Consider the following 17,233-nt stretch of genomic DNA (forward strand, 5'->3'; position numbering starts at 1 on the left):
TCAGTACGGTTGAAGCCGATGACAGGAGTTGTTGAGAATCACCAGGGAAAGGTGGAACAGGAGATTCAAAAACGGTGAGGACCAATAGGATGAGTTAATTATATGTAAACATTATAATTAAACCAGAAAACAGTTTAATTATGGAAGTTGAACAATGAAGAAGGTCCAGTGATGAAGAAGAAAAGAAAAATAAGACGTTCCAGAAAAAGGAATGAGAGGACCAAAACAAGGGAGAGGATGGCAAGCAGAAAGAAGAAAAACAGATCAGCAAAGCTTCCCATCTCCTTATATGATATATAAAGTAGTTACTATAGGTCATTAATCTATGGCTTTCCAGTTATTGCAAAACTACAACTACCAGCATGCCCTGACAACCTGCTGCTGTCAGGACATGATGGGAGTTGTAGTTTTTCAAGAGTTGGAGAGCCACAAACTGTATCCCATAACCTGGTATCTAGAGTACAACTACCCCAGAAGTTTGCAGACCCTCAACAAGTGCAATAGCAGAGGACCTGGAAAGCATGAAGAACACAACAAAGTTATAACAGGTTTCTTATAAATCCTACTACATATAATACAAAATTCTATGTGAGTGTTCTCCATACTGCACAGTGCTGCTGACAATACCTGCCCTTACTCCATGTGCAAACAACTTGATAATATAATAGGGAAGCGAAGTATCCTGCTCCTTCAAAGCCACAAGCAAAAATCAGACCCCCACCTTCCTCCTCTCACACCCCCTCCTGTGCTTGATCTTTTCACCAAGACTTCTGTGCTGCTCTCCCCCTCCCCAGCAGCCCCCCGGCTGTCTAAGACAAGCCAAAGCCAGATAATGATCAACCAAACAGCAGATGGGGTGCAGCGGAAAAGTGGGGCCCTAGGCAGAGTTTGTGTTGTTTTCACGCCTCTTGTGTGACATGGAAGCTGGGGGTATAGTGGGAGGGGGTGAGCTGATATGTGTAAGGCCCTTCTTCTTCTTCCTAGAGGAAACTACAGGAAATAACACTACCTTTCCATGATCTACCAGCATCAGTTTATTCTCCTGTTCAACACACCTCTAAATAATATCTATCTATCTATCTATCTATCTATCTATCTACCTATCCATCCATCCATCACTTTTATATCATTTTTTTTTATCTCTATTATACCTGTCTCCTAATTTTCTCTGTTTTATATTTAGTTCCTAACTCATTCATCTACCCATCCATTCATTCATGCATCCATCCATCCTTCTCTATATGCGGTGTGCAAGATCATACATGCCATAGAGGCAGACCATGCGACTGCTATGGGGCCCCTTGGAGAGATGGAGCCCAGCAATGTTTGTTCCCACTCCCTTTCCACTGGGTGGCTGGAACCAGCATGGGATATCCCTCCCCAGAGGAACTGACTGCTCAAAAACAAAGGAGTTGGAGTTTTGTCACTCTTCTGCCCTGGGTGACAAACTCCAGCGCGTTATTAACGGGTCCATGTTTATCTTTGCTATGGTACTCTCTGTCTTCTATGTACTCTACTGGTGGAAGGTATATGTCTTTCCTATAAGTGCACCTCCCAGGTTATACATACTCTTCTATACTACTCAGCTTTCCCATCTCCAGCAGCACATTCCAGAGGTGAGCACTGCTTGCCGGGCCTGGAGTTAATTCAGCCAGACTAGAACACAGTCCCAATGTGCTTGGCTAGTCGGTTTATCTTCATTAAGCTCCTGTTTGTTTCTTCTCTTTTGTTTCCCCTCCCAGCTTCAATTTTCAGCTCAGAAACTAGAAGAAGGGAAACTGCTGGGACAATGTGAGGCAAGGCAGGCAGATAAATGGGAAACGGCAGAAAGAAAATAGATAACCCACTGGAGAGGGAGAGAGTATTTATAAAGGAAAGAGACGGACTGAGAAATATAGACAGAGCACAAGCGCTCAGACTTCACATGTAGGAGATCTCCTAGTGAGAAACCAGAAACATAGTTCAATTTATGAGTGAGAAGTGGAGATCAACTTCCCCAGGTGTCACTTCACTGTAATGATAGATTGTCCTCACCTGCTACGACTTTGCAAAGTTTTCGTCTTTTTGTTGTTTTGACTACTAATATCGCAAACCGCAGGCAAATGTGAGTGCATCAATAAAGCAAAGCTAAGCTCAAGAAACAGCTGATAAAAAAGATTCTGCAATCTTTCACACCTATGCACGTTCTACTATTAGTCTAAAATGTCTGCTAACAGGGAACAATAGATTATATTAAATAGCACAGCAACTGGAGAAAATAAGAATCTTTATTTGTATAGTGCCGACATATTCTGTAGTGCTTTACAAATTAGAGGGTACATATGGATACAAAGCCAGATGTTACATACAGTATAAAACTAACAGTCAAATAGAACAGTTGGGTGAGGGCCCCTTTTGCGAGAACTAATCTATGAGGGAAGGGGGTGATACATGAGGGATAAGTGCTTGATCTGAATAATGGTCCGGGCATCTTATATAAATAGGATAATATATATTTGTGAGCCATGGCAATATCTACATATGTACATACGTGCGTTTGTATGAGTGGGGTGATTGGGATCCTGTGATCAGATTGGGATAGAGAGTGTAGAAACAGGATGGATGGGGGAAGAGTAGATTGGAAATTAACCTGATTCTCTGGAGTAGTGCATACCAAAGAACTGGACTTATAATAAAAAGCCTGAAGTTCATTGCCCCTGTAAATGCAGAATGGAAGGCATAGGAGGCTAACTGACTTATTCAAGAATGGGTTAATCTGTCATGATATGCTCCCCCTTGTTACATTTCCACTATGTTAGAGCCGCCAGCACCAAAGATAGAGCCAGCATCACTCTCCATGGTGCTGAAGTAAATTCCAGGGGGTTAACTGTAGTAATGTGATACATGTATACACTGTGGTGGGGAAGTGAGTGTTTATTAAGGGAAAATTGGCATACAAAAGTTGCAAATTTGGTGCAATTTTTCTACACTTGTGAAAAAAATGTGCAACTTTTTACATTTACACCAACTTTAAAAAAGTGCACATGGTTTGTCATAAAGAAACTTGGTTGATAGGTTTAAGTATGAACTAGTGTAAAATATACCAGAAATCTCCTCCTGTTCCTAGTTGCCATAGATTTCTTTTTAGGTGCAAGGACATTAGGTGCATCTTTCTCCTGCACGATTTATCTTAAGACCACTACTTGAAGTACCACTCTTAATACATTTTCCCCTATGTATATATAAGACACACTTTCAAATAACTATCTGGTATTGGTCAGAGGTTTGCAACCTGTGGCTTTCTAGCTCTCCTGAAATTACAACATCCAGCATGGCCATCAGTACATGTTGGAAGTTGTAGTTTCACAACAGCTGGAGTGCTACAGGTTGGAGACCTCTGGTATAAGCTCAAGAAGAATCCCATTCTTGCAAAATAAGGCAAGGTTCACATATATCAGTTGTGTTTGGGCAGTTGTTTTATCTCTGGGCTGGATATAACTGATCACAAAGTTGTGCTGCATTTTGTGCACAGGTCCAGCAACAGTTTTCTGTCCAGTGCAGTGAGACTTCCAGAGCCTGTACTGATGCCACCAGATGCAAACCTGTTCCACTTGGAAACTGGGATCAATGTTTTCATCATTTTCCCTCTGCATGTTTTGTACTTTCTACAGCAAATCATGACAGGAGGCCTAAACATCTGTGAAGGAGGCCTAACTCCCCTATTTTAAAAAGTGGGGCATCCCTACCATCACTATTTACATGCAATGATTGTGTGAATATTGGGATCATATGATAAATATTTTGATGATGGTCTTATCAGGAGTATTACTGAAAAGAAAGGGAGATGGGGGAATAGGTGTTCTGGATGCTGGATGCCTAGTGGGACACCAATGAGCCACTTTACTTTGCCTACAATATTTAGATACAGGTCTAGGGCAGCATGCTTAAAGGGGTTGTCTCAAAAAGACAACCCAACTCCATAATTCCTTTAAGTGCCTTCTTCAGATGGGCTTGATATATCATTGAATTTCATGAACATCCATTCATCTTTGTTAGAACCATGGGATACTACCGCTGCTGTAGGTGTACTTCTTGGCTGGCCCTAGTTTTCACCAACAAAGTCACTTGTTTTCTAAGGATGCCAGACTGGAATTATTTTCTGATTCCCCTGGGTATATTTTTAAAGTGTTTTTTTTTATAAGACAACCCCTTTATTCATATTCCCCTGGTGAAGGAAAAGGTAGCTAAGCTTCTGATGACTGGACACTATTAAACTGGCCATACATCCACAATGTCTAAATTCAACCATTTTGGCATGAGTTATGGATTCTGTCAGCTAAAACTATGTGTATAGAGGGATTAGTCAACTCTGACCAGTGCTTCCACCACATTCTTCATGATGTGATATACAATTGGTTGGCTGCACGTTGGTCCTTTGTCATTAACTGTATTTAGCTACATTTAGACGTTGTCATAACAGTTAAGAGTTTTCATCAGACTGTAGCAATACAAACCATGTATTAGGCATTAAACAGTGTCAATAGTAATTTTATCTGCAGTGTTATTTCAAGCATAAACCCCTCATCCAAGTCAAATTTATTTGAAGGATCTTCTTCATTTAGTTCATGATCTATCCAGTTGGGGGATTTGTTAAGTGATCTTTTCCAATCAGGATAAGAACTACAGGGGAAGCAGTGCCACCAAGGCTATATGCTATGGGGGCCAAAAAGCCTCTCTGTCACATAAAAGGACAGAGGTTTTATACATAGCACATGATAGTTTTAGGTGGGGGCATTACTTAATCTGCATAAGGGCACTGAAACTTCTAATCATCCTACTGAATCTAATATATAGCTGCTGAAGAACTATAACTCCCAGCAGGAGGGCTGAAGAGTTCACGACAGCTGAGAAGCCACAGGTTGCAGAGCACACATCTACAAAACAAACAGAAGGCTATGAATTCTATGCACAAGCACTTGGAACAGTGCTACCCCTCCAGCTGTACTGCAAACATCTATGGAAGTGGAGAAGGTTCCAATATCAATATAGGCGGTGATGCCAAGGGAGCCAAGTCCTCAGTAAAACATTAATTGGGGATTTGGGCTGTGGATGTAGAGGACATGGTCCCAGATCTGCTCATGGCAAACTGTCTCTGTGTTTCCTTCCAGAACTTCATCCCTCCCCTCCTCCTTACCCTTCTTGTTTCTTGATAGAATTCCTCCCTCCCCAGTCCTCAGTCTCTCTTTCTTTTCTAAGTAATGTTTCGTTTGATTTCGGAGGTAATGCATTTTTTAGAAATCAAAGCTGATTCTAGAGATCCCCTCTCGGGCCCCAGGACGCTCTGCCCAGATGAGAGACACCAATCATTTCCTTGTTAGTTTTGATTTTAGTTACAAGAGCTTTCAACTTGCTTAAATCTCCTGGAGAAATGTTATAACAAGCAGCTGAGGGAATACCCTCCACACCCTCCAATCCCAGTACCTCACCCCCTACCCTCCTCCTCCTCCTTTCAGCTCTTCTTTGCATTTATTTAAACAGAATACACACTATGAACAAACACACAAAACCAACAGTGGTCTGCAGCATGAAGCACCCTCCTGCAATATTGTCTCCACTGTGCCCCCTACTCCCTATACACACACTGTACGCTACATCTCCATATAGAGATATACATTCAATGTGAAAGGATATGTGGCAAGTAAAATCGATACTTTAAATTATTCATTGTCATTAATTATCGATTTATATATCCGACGGCAACATTTGGAAGAGTTGAAAGGAGGGAAGTATTTTTTTTCTAGTCATAACCTCATTGTTTTATAACCCCCGGCAAAGCTACAAATCCACAGATACCCTGTCTCTCCAGCAGCCCCCACCCCACCCAACTAGAACGCAGCATGTTAAGCTAAACCCGACTTAATCAATGGGGATCAATGACAGATCTTAACTAACAACTACAGAGAGTCTTTCATGTGAAATCCTAGATCAAATGTCATACACACTACCTGCTAAATGAGAGGGCAACTGCTCATTACACGGAGCTGTATGCCTGCTTTGTACTACACTATGGAATGTGGTGACCTAAAATAGAGGAAAAGAAGAGAAAGAGAAGGAGAGAAAGAAAGAAAGAAAGAAAGAAAGGAAGATATATAGATAGATAGATAGATAGATAGATAGATAGAAAGAAAACTAAGAAAAGAATGCAATATGGTGACTTAAGATTAATTAAAGGAAGGAAAAGAAGAGAAAGAAAGCAAAGAAACAAAAAGAAAGAAAAAAAGAAAGAGAGAGAAAAAAGATAGATAGATAGATTAGTTAGTTCCACCTACGTCCCAGGTCCGACATAATAAAACATTGCTATAATATAATTTACGGGTCGCTACATATTTATTTACCTCTCTTAGATCTCACGATTCCCCTATCAACACCTCAGATATTTGCCTTCATCAAACACATTTCTTTTGCCGAGGGTCCAGATGAAAGTGTGAAGTGTCGATCCATCAGTAGCTCCCATCAGGACGACTTATAGCGTCTATAAACTTTATGGGGGAGCCTGAGCTGCATTCGGCACAGAAATGGTTAACTCAAAATTCTTCCCACGAAGCGATTTATTTTGATGTTGATTAAAATGCAGCGGAGAGCAAAGTGTCTGAAAACTCAATATTTTGCCCAAAGTCTTTGAAGACCGACATAAAACGGTTCCACCTCACACCGATCTAATAAGAATCAATACATCCCTTCGTTCGGTAGTTTGAAGATCTGTTGACTTTCTGAGGTGATGAAAATGTTTGGAACATGCAGAAAAAAATCATTTTTTTTAAAGAAACGAACTAATCTCGTTGCTTTGTAACACACCTGAAGAGTGGATCTTTGAGTTGCCGCAAGAGTAGAAATTATAGTTACCCCAAGAGAAGCCTTTCAGTTACAGCAAAACTAAACACTGAGTTACCTCCCATAGATCGTGAGTTACCCCAAGAGTAGACCATGAAACTTTGAGTTACTATGAGAGTTCAGTCTCCTCATAAGTACATGTCATGTTAGTGCAAGATTAACCCTCGAGTTACTGAACGAGTTACTTTTACCACAAGCGTAGACTGACAGTCCCCACAACACTAGACCTTGAGTTATAGAAGGGGCAGACCTTGAGTTACCATAAGTGTAAACTTAACTCGAAAGTTGACCTTGGATTACCGATAGACAATACCTTGACTTTGACACGAGTAGACCCTGCATTACCCGAAGAGGAGAGCTTACTTTACCATAGTACTGCACTTTAGGTTACAGCAACATTAGACCCTGAGCTACCCCGAGTAGATTTTCAATTACCTCCAGAGAAGCCCTTGACTTGCTGCAAGAGAAGACCCGGAGTACTCCAGGAGTAGACTTCAAACTTCTCAGGAGTAAACGGTATGTTACCGCAGGATTAGCTCATACATTGCTAAAAGAGCTGCTTGAGTTACTGCAAGAGTACACCCTCAATTATAAGGACAGTGTACCTTAAGTTACCGCAAAAGGAGACACAGAGTTACTCAAGAGTACTACTGCAAGAGTGAGCCTTGCCTTACCTCAATAGAGGACTTTGGGTTACCGAAATATTAGACCTTGAGATACCAGAGTAGATCTTAAATTTAACCACAGAGTATACCTTAACTTGCAGCAAGTGAGGAATTTGAGTTATTTATTCCAATCTACCCATGAATAGACGGCATGTTACGGCAAAATTAGCCCAGGGGTACTAAAATAGTTACTTCAGGTACTGCAATAGTAAGTAGATCGTGAATCGTTGAAAGACTAGAGCTTGAGTTATATAAGAGTGGAACTTGTGCCCCCTCAGTAAAGGACCTCGAATTACCGGAAGAGTAGGCTTTGAGCTTCCACAAGAGCAGACAAGGTGCAATGACTTAAACGTATCGTTTCATCACAACGCTAATTTTCTGTAAAAACTCACATAAACCTATGTAAAGAGCCTTACGAGTCTTCAAAGAAACTGCTCAGGACGCCTCCTTGGATACATCTCAATAAAATTCAATCCTTGGCTTGTAATGTTGTCTACAATAAGGGGAGACAGAAAAGGTGAGGATAATTACTGCTACTTGGACAGGAAGAAGAACTGGAGACAAGTTCTTGTATTTTCAATTCTTCTTATTTCTTTTTCATTTAAACCATCTTCAAAACTGGAATTAATATTGATTTTATTTTTTTCATTTAACAGCTGTCCAAAGACTGGAGATTATGAATTGTAAAGTGAGTGGCCCATGATTAGGTTTCCTCATAACCCCCCTTCCTCCTGCAGCACCCAAACAACTTCCTAACTTACACCCAAGGATGGGCTCATTGTATAGTCATTAATAAGTGCCCCCTCACCTTCCTGCTCCCACTGACAGCTGAATAATGACTAGTGGAACCACTTTATAAAGCTGCCATTCCTAGACTGGCAGGAACATCAGATCTCTTTTTAATAAGGGGATTGTTTTCCCATAAGTCATGTCTGTATTAACCCTTTCTCGACCAAGTATGATCAGCTATACCCTTTATAATGTAATTTGGTTAAAAAAAAATCTTATGGGAATTATTGTAATTTTAGTTCTATTTTCTCATGTATAACTGCCACTTTTAATAATAATTGTACAAAAACACTACAATAATAACAATAAAAAGTGTGTTGACTTTAATTCATCAGTTAAATCTTGGTGCTGTATATAAAACTGTCAATAAGAAATAATGTTATAATGACAAATTGTGCAAAATTGATATCTATTCTACTTTAAAAGACCAGCAACTAGTGACTGACTCCTTGACCTGTCTTCTTTAAGTAGGAATGGATTACTGGAAGGTCATTTATTGCTTGTATAGAAATGACCCTAGTTTAAGGTGCCTCTTGTCCTGGGAAGTGGACAGATCTGAAATTTAAAGGGCAAATGCTACTGAGTTCTAAAATGTAACTACTGCTTTTATTTATCAAGGATGCTGAAGTGTTATTCCCTCAATATACAGGTATAAGGCCTCCTTCACACAAGCGTATGCGTGTCTATGCTCACAACATCGCCGCCAAAAATTGCGTGCAAAGAAAAAAGCCGCGATCAAGTCTCGATCTTAATTTATGTTTTCTTATTGATTTACATGGGCGGCTGTGGTGTATTAGCGAAAATATACACAGCAGCGTGTAAATCCCTTGGTCGGCAGAAGTCCTCGGAATGACTTCTAATGGATAAATAGAGGCAGCTGTAATCTTTTCCCAGTGCTGGATGCTGCTAAACTCCCTCCCCCTTCCTTTTTTTTAAGCTCCCATAGAAGCCTATGGGAGTCTCCAGTGTATCTCGGCAAAAGATAGCGCAAGACCTATCTTTTCCCACAGTGTATAAAATCGGTCACTAATTTTGGTCGCCGATGTCCTATTTTTCTCAGTGCAATGTTTTCAAATAGCCAAAAATCGCTCATCTAAATGAATACTTTGAAAACCAATGCTTCAGATGGTCACAATCTTTTGATGCGGCTAAATTAGCCACATATATACGCTCGTGTGAATACGGCCTAATATACAGGATATAGTCAAATAGATTGATCCAGCACTATATGTCACTACTAGTGTCCTATATTGAAATACCAATAGCGTACTTGAATAGGAAGTCATGAATGCGCTACACGATGGTATGGAGCATGGGGGTTCCTGGGGGCCCGAAACATGGATTTCAACTTCCTGTAAGTGATAGAAAGTTGCAAAGTTGACGAGCAGCATGTGAGAAGTAGAAATCCACTTTCTGCATCTCTCTAAGTCCCGTGGGACTGCTGCTATCTCTGAAGATAAGGAAAGCATACTCGAAGTGGCCTCCTTCTGCTACGATACATACATGGAGCCATTGTTGGACCTGTGTTCATTCCAGGGACTTTCAATATGGATCAGTGCCTGAATCTCTTGTAGTTGATGGTGGACGACTTCCTGGATGATCTGCCCCTATTGTAGCAGAAGGAAGCCACTTCGAATACGCGTTTCTTACTTCAATCATAGCAACAGTCCCAAGGGACCTAGGGAACATGGAAAACATTTTTTTGATTTTTACATGTTACTCTTCAACTTTACAAATGGCTTTTACTCTCTATCTCTTACTGGTGCCACAACACAAAATTGAAATCCATATTTTGGAGTCCCTGGGGCCCATGCGCCATACCATCGTGTAGTGCATCTATGCCTTCCTATTCAAATACGCTATTGTTATTTCACTATAGGACACCAGTATTGAGATATAACACTGGATCAGTCTTTTTATCTGTGTATATAAAGAAGTTGGTTTTGTCATTTGCAGCTAAGCTGAGTATGTTGCCTCAACCATTCTGTGGCTGTACATACTGCAGGTAAACTACTAACAAACTTGCCTGCTAATCGATTGGAGAATCACCCCAAAGATTCAACTTCAAACAATACAATGACACATCTGTATTCATTACAGCAAATGACCTCTTCAGTTCTTCTATGTTGTGGACAGATATTTAGTGATTTTTCCATAAGCCAGTCCTCCACTTCCCTTCTTTGGTTTGTATAATGCTCCCCTTGACACATCCACAAGGATAACAATGTGTGGAATTCTATATGGAACCTTCTGTTTGTTCTTTAATCCCCCCCATTCCTGTCTCCCTACATCACCCACACTCCCTCTTTTCCAATAGTCAGTAGTTTCTCTTCTCCCAAAGCTTTAGGATGAGTTCTATCGAGCTGGGAATTTTATTAACATCCACAAACACTTTGCAAACACCCGCAAGGCTTGTGGCATCGATTTCTAATTAGGCTCCTGTAATATGCAGCAGATTATAGTGAGGACAGTAAGAGGGGTTCCAGCACTTCAAAGAAAATAGCTGGCCAGGGGGACAGAGCTGCAGGCAAAGAATTACAGACAGGCAGCAAATCAAAGGGGTCTCTGAGCAGAAGGAGGGGGGCAGGTGTCCCCCCCCCCTCAAGAAATCACTCCTACACAATCCGGGGTCTTTTATCAATATCCCAAGAGCTACTAAAATGCTACGATTTTGTGTTTGTGTAACTAACTCGTCTCAGATTTAAAGCAACAACAATATTACGCCTGTTCGGGAGAAATCCCTTCAGTGTTGTCACCAGGATCCAACTGGGAAGAACCAGCTCAACTTTCTGCATGCTTCACAAAAGAGTAAGGCTACCGTCACATGTGTAGTATTAGCTGTGGGCTTTCCACAGTAAATAAGCAGGAAAACCATAGTGACTAAATCCACACCGGAATGCTGCAGATTTTGCAGTCTTTTTTGGCAGCAGATGTATTGTGGATTTTAACACTTGTATTTCAGGCCACCTACACACGAGCCGTATCCGCCGAGGGCTTTCTGCAGTGGAAAACCCACAGCAAATAAGCAGGAAAACTGCAGCGACCAAATCCGCACTAAACGGTGTGGTTTTTGCAGCGGATTTCCTGCGAGTTTTATTCCCTGTATTTCGAGGATTTAAATCCCCAGCGTAAATCTGCAGCATAAATATGCATGCTATGGATTTAGGTTCCCTAGTGTTTAATGCTGCGGATTAGGTGCGGAAATTCTGCATTGCATGTTAAGGAGACCTTGGAAATCTCCACTTGGCTTGTACTGTAAATGCTGCAGAATGTCTGCAGCATAGTCTGCTGCTATGTATGAAGGCAGCCTAGGGGTATGTACACATGTGGCTGTGAACCTTTTGCCATGGATTTGTGTGCTGAAGAAACATAAAGCATTATAGTACATTTCTTAGTCCCACTAGAGGACTTGAACTTGTGATTGTCTGATTGTGTGTACAATATGTATACTGCAACACTCCTGTATCACAGTAAATTGTACCCTTCATTATTGCCTATTAAGCCCTGCCCTAGCCAAACTATCTATTAAAACATGGCAGACCTGGGAGCCATCATTAGGCCCCAGGTTGCCATAGCAACCCATCAGCATCTATTCATGTCCAGGGGGCCGATAAGAGCAAACGAAAGGCTAACGACTTAGATGCCATGGTCAGCATTGCCTGTGATATATAGGTGGTTAAAAGTCTGCAATTGCAACTGTTTCACACAGCCAACACCTGCTACTTATCTTATCACATTGGCTGTAAATATGTTTCAAGAGAAAGATATTGCATGCAAGGGTTGGTTGGTTGAATCAACGGGTGAAAGGAAGCTGAATAGTAAATAAATGAATGAATGAATAAAATATAGAGTAGTGAATGAACGAAGGAATGTATTGATATATCTATCTATAACTGTATATATAACAGAATATAAGGATGGGTGAATGGATGGTTACATTGATGGTTGGATGAGGGAATGAATACATGTGGTCACTTTGTTGCTTAGATAGATAAATTGAAGAAATAATGAATAGTTGACTGGTTGGTTGGATGGATGAAGGATCAGACTGGACTACAGTATCTTGAGCCCACAATAGATAAGACTTAGGACCCACCATTCAGGTATACAAAACAGGTGCATGTCTACACTTAAATATGTTGTGAACTATTCATGAACACTCTTGTGGCTGGGCCCATTATCATGTCAGGGCTTGGGCCCTCTGAAGAATCCTCTCTCGGAGGGCCGGACTGACCATGGATAGATGGATGTGATAATATGTGAACATAGGAGAAGGGTCAACCAGAGTAGGACTGGTCAACTAGAAAGCCAGATGTTCTGCATTATATTTGGGCCATGCCATAGTACTACCTATGTGGTCCAGTAGAAGATAATTTCACCTAAATCTGACTTTGGAGCAGATCCCTTAGTGCAGGTGGTCTGTCTTTTTGGGTTATTTCATAAATATCCCTTTACCCTGCTTATTAATAGTATAACCTGTGTGTAATAATAATCACAGAATCTATGATATGATTATAATTCATCACTGCATTTGGTCTTGGAGCGTATGGCCAAGATGAAAGATGATCCTGTTATTAAAGTCCCAGATCCAACCTGTGGAACCAACCCATATTGGAAACTCTTAAGGGGCAACCTTATATTTCTTAATTAATCAATGTAAGAGCTTTGAACCAAAATACCCTTCATCACAAGTAGTACAGGGCCCCTAAGGGTGTATGTATTATACAGGTCACAATGACTTGCCACAACACCTCCTCCCAATTGGTGCTGAAAAATGATGCAAGGATCCTCATCTCCACACACACTAAAATAGTCCATACGAAGCACAATGATTGGCTCCAAGGTTATCTGCAAATGGCGTTGTCTTCTACTGGACTTTTGGGGACCACTAGGGTTGTTTCCCACACACTTTAAAATAAAATAAATACAGTTTGATAGTTTTTTATGCCAAAGCCGGAAATGGAATCAAAAGGAAAGAGTTGTACTTTTCATTCCTGCTGGATGCAGTTTTGGCTTTGGCAAAAAATGGTATAAACTATTTCAGTGACGTTTTTTTCAAAAAATATGCATGAAACTATCCTTAGTGCTTAAACACATGGTAATCATGGCTGCATAATGGGACAAAATGATACCATTGATTTCAATGCTTTGGTTTTCACTAGCTCTTCTCTCAGGCGTGAATACTACACCCGAGAAAAGATAGGACATTCCCTTATCTTTCATGCACATAGTTAATAGGTAAAGATAGGGTAATATCTATCTTCCCGCTGTTTTTTACAAACCCCTGTGCTATGGCCCGGATTTCGAACGGCCATAGAAAAAAAAATAAAAACATTCATGCACAAGTACGCTCTGTAGTGGCAGGCGTGGTTACGCATAGGTCCGTGTGTTTTTGCCCTTATTGTGTTAGAGGATGGGTTGAACAGACGTTCCTCTGCTACTCTGCAGTACTTTAGGTTTTCAGTCACCAAGTACTTTCAGGAATATTACCATATTTTTTACTATATGAGACGCACTTTTCTTCACCCCAAAGTGGCGGAAAAAGTCAGTACGTCTTGAACATAGCACATAGAGTGAACATGCTATTTGTTTGTGCGATCGCGAGTCTAACACGCGACTGTGCAAACAATCAGACAAAGAAATGTGTGATCATTTAGGAGAGCAGTTCTCTCTCTTTTGCACTGCTGCCCGTATGTACCGCTGTTGGTGGTGAGTGCCGGCGGGAACTGCTGCTGCTCCCTCGCCTCCACCAATCAGATTCTTCCCTTCCTCCTGCCGTACACAAGCGCCGCTGTGACACGGAGCTCTGGTGTTTCAGACCTCTGCTGCGCCTTCTCCTTTGTCGCCCGATACTATGCCCTGTACTGTCCCCGGGTGAGTTCAAAATATTTTTTCTCTATTTTCTGCCTCTGAAACAGGGGTGCGTCTAATCGATCGGTGCGTCTTATAGAGCGAAAAATACGGTATATGTTTATAAAATTTATATAAGAGTTGCAATAAGAAGCGGGGCAAGTGAAAAAGATCATGTAAGGATCTCAACTTCATTTACATTCCAGTGAAGAATGTAATGTTAACGTTACAACTTTTTTCCTTAATCTATAGGGTATTGTGAGCAGACCTAATGAAATTGTAAATTAGATCAAGTCAGAAAATATGTTCTCAGCATCAAAATGTGGAAAAGGTTGGAACTTTCAAAGGTCAGATAAAAATAAAAGATCAAGAGAAGCTTGGATAAAGATGAACAGAAGACAGGGGGAATAAGTAAGAGAAACACTAGTACTACGTATCACACAAGTGGAATATTTCCACAATCCACGCCAAAGGATGCAGCTTAATCTGCTGCGGATTTCTGTTATATAACACGCATATATACATGCGGCCTTTAGTGTGGAATTTTCCGCATCACTCTGTCACCCATTGGACACTGTGAGGTCATGACAGGGTCTCGAATGGTTACTATTAGAGATGAGTGAGCGTACTCAGTAAGGACAGATACTCGAGTGAGTATCGTCCTTACCGAGTACCTGCCTGCTCGCCCACAAAGATTCGGGTGCTGGCAGGGGTGAGCGCTGTGTTGCGAGAGTGAGCAGGAGGGAGCGGTGAGGAGAGAGATCTCCCTCCTGTTCCCCCTCCCCCCACTCTCTCCCCCTGCTCCCCGACCCCCAAATCTTTGCAGGCGAGCAGGCAGGTACTCGGTAAGGACGATACTCGCTCGAGTATCTTTCCTTACCTAGTACACTCGCTCATCTCTAGTTACTATGGAACCTGGAGACTTGAAGATGTCTTCTGGCTGAGCTCAATTGGCAAAATAATACACTACAATACTGAAGTAATGTAGTCTATGATAGAAACAATCTAAAGTTATGAACTTCAAGTCCCTTAATGGGACAAAATAATAAATCAAAAAGTCAAAACCCCACCTTTTCCCCCTTTAGGGCAAAAACACATAGGGGCATATGCGCAACTACGCACCTCGCTACACAGTACGCTGAAAACAGAACCCATTGATTTCAAAGGATTTATTCACATGCGTATATTTTTCTGTGCATTTCAGTCATGCAAAGAAAAACCCAGCATGTTCTATTTCCTGCACGTTTGCACACCAAAAGTCCCCATAGAAGTCAATGGGGATGCGCAAATGTGAGCAATATACGTTAGGAGATGCGTGGAACACTGCATAATTGCGCAGGAAAAAGAGCACATCTTGATCTCATTAGAGTAATGATGACTGGGAGCATCTATGCTTATTTTTATTTAGCGTGCGCAATTGCGCATGACTTGCACTCGCAATAAGTTCAGTAAATTACACCAATGTGCACGTAAAGAAGAAGATCGGTTTCGCAAAAATGCTGTGATCATGCATGTACAAATACGCATTTGCTGGTGTGAATCCGGCCTAAGTATACCCCAAAATGATGCCATTATAAATACAACTCCCCATGCAAGTTCTCATGTGCCTTTTTCGATAGAAGAGTAAAAGTTATGATTCTTTTACTACGACAACGAAAAAAAGTGTAGAAAATAGCCTGGTAATTAGGGCGTAAAATAAGCCCCCTACTAAGTGGGTTAAAGGAACATTCCAAGCAAAACTGATAAACTGTACTTAGTGCAGGACCCGGGACATGACAAAATTCCAAAGACCCAGAAGAGAATCCCTGTGCCATGCTCTGCCTCCTCTGGTCCTGCTTTAGACAAACACAGTACATCTGTTTTATCCAGGCGTTGCTCTAAGGATTTCTTCACATCGGCGTATGCACAACTACGCTTGTCTCTATGGAGCGTAGCTGCACCTGAACAAGGTAAAAAAAACCAAAAACTTCTGCCTTTCAAACTCTCCGCTATTCTGCAGGGGGCGGCGTGGTGGAGCGGGGGGCAGCAGTGGGGAACAGGGGGGAGCTCTCCCCCCCCCACTCCCCTCTGCAACCCCCTACTCACCCCCGGCGCCCCCCGAATCTTTTCGTCCGAGTAGTCAGTTACTCGGAAAAAGCGGTGCTCGAGTGCAAAAACACCCGAACCGAGTACGCTCGCTCATCTCTAGTCCTGCCCTATCTTTCTCCCACCCTAAGGGCTTGAACAGATTGTCGTGACTTTGCCCCATTAAGTGGCTGTGATAATCCTGGCCACATAACGGGACGAAATGAAACCATCGATTTCAATGGTTAAGTTTTCACTAGCGGTATTCTTGTCGTGATAGTACAGGCGAGAAAAGATAGGACTTGCCCTATCTTTCTCGCACGTAGTTAAAACTTCCCACTTTTTTTTTTCAAACTCACGTGCACTAGAATGTAATTTGATTGGCCCAAAAAAATATCAAAACCCCTGATTCATGCGTTATTACGCTCCATATCGGAAAACATATTAGCGCATGCCTCATGTATATGTTTGTTACATGATCCTTTTCTCACACATGGCTTAATCACATATAGTTTATAATTATGATTATGATATCCATAATGCAACGGAGAATAGCTCTCCATGAATTGAATTCCTTGTAGCATAGTATGTTAGGCTGAAGGGAGACAATGTCCATCTAGTTCCGCCTGTTTCTACCCGTCTTGTTGATCCAGAGGAAGGCAAAAAAAACCTCCAATGAGGCAGAAGCCAATTCAGCCCACTGGGGGAAAATATTCCTTCCTGACTCCATAATGGCAGTCAGAATAATCCCTGGATCAATGTTTTGATTGTGAGTTGTCAAGAAACGTTGCAGTGGAAAGCATTGAGAGAAACGATGAGACACAGTAATGCAGGGCGTATTAGCGCATGAACCGGAGTGAGATTTCCACAGTGGAACTTTGGCGCAGGATTTGAAGCTTCGTTCCGCTGCGGGAAACTTTCCCCATAGAGAGAAGTGAGACAGCAGCAGAAACATAGATACAATTGACATGGCGCGGATTTGAATTCCACGCCAT

Source organism: Eleutherodactylus coqui, chromosome 6 (genome assembly GCF_035609145.1).
Source record: "Eleutherodactylus coqui strain aEleCoq1 chromosome 6, aEleCoq1.hap1, whole genome shotgun sequence".
Lineage (NCBI taxonomy): Eukaryota > Metazoa > Chordata > Amphibia > Anura > Eleutherodactylidae > Eleutherodactylus > Eleutherodactylus coqui.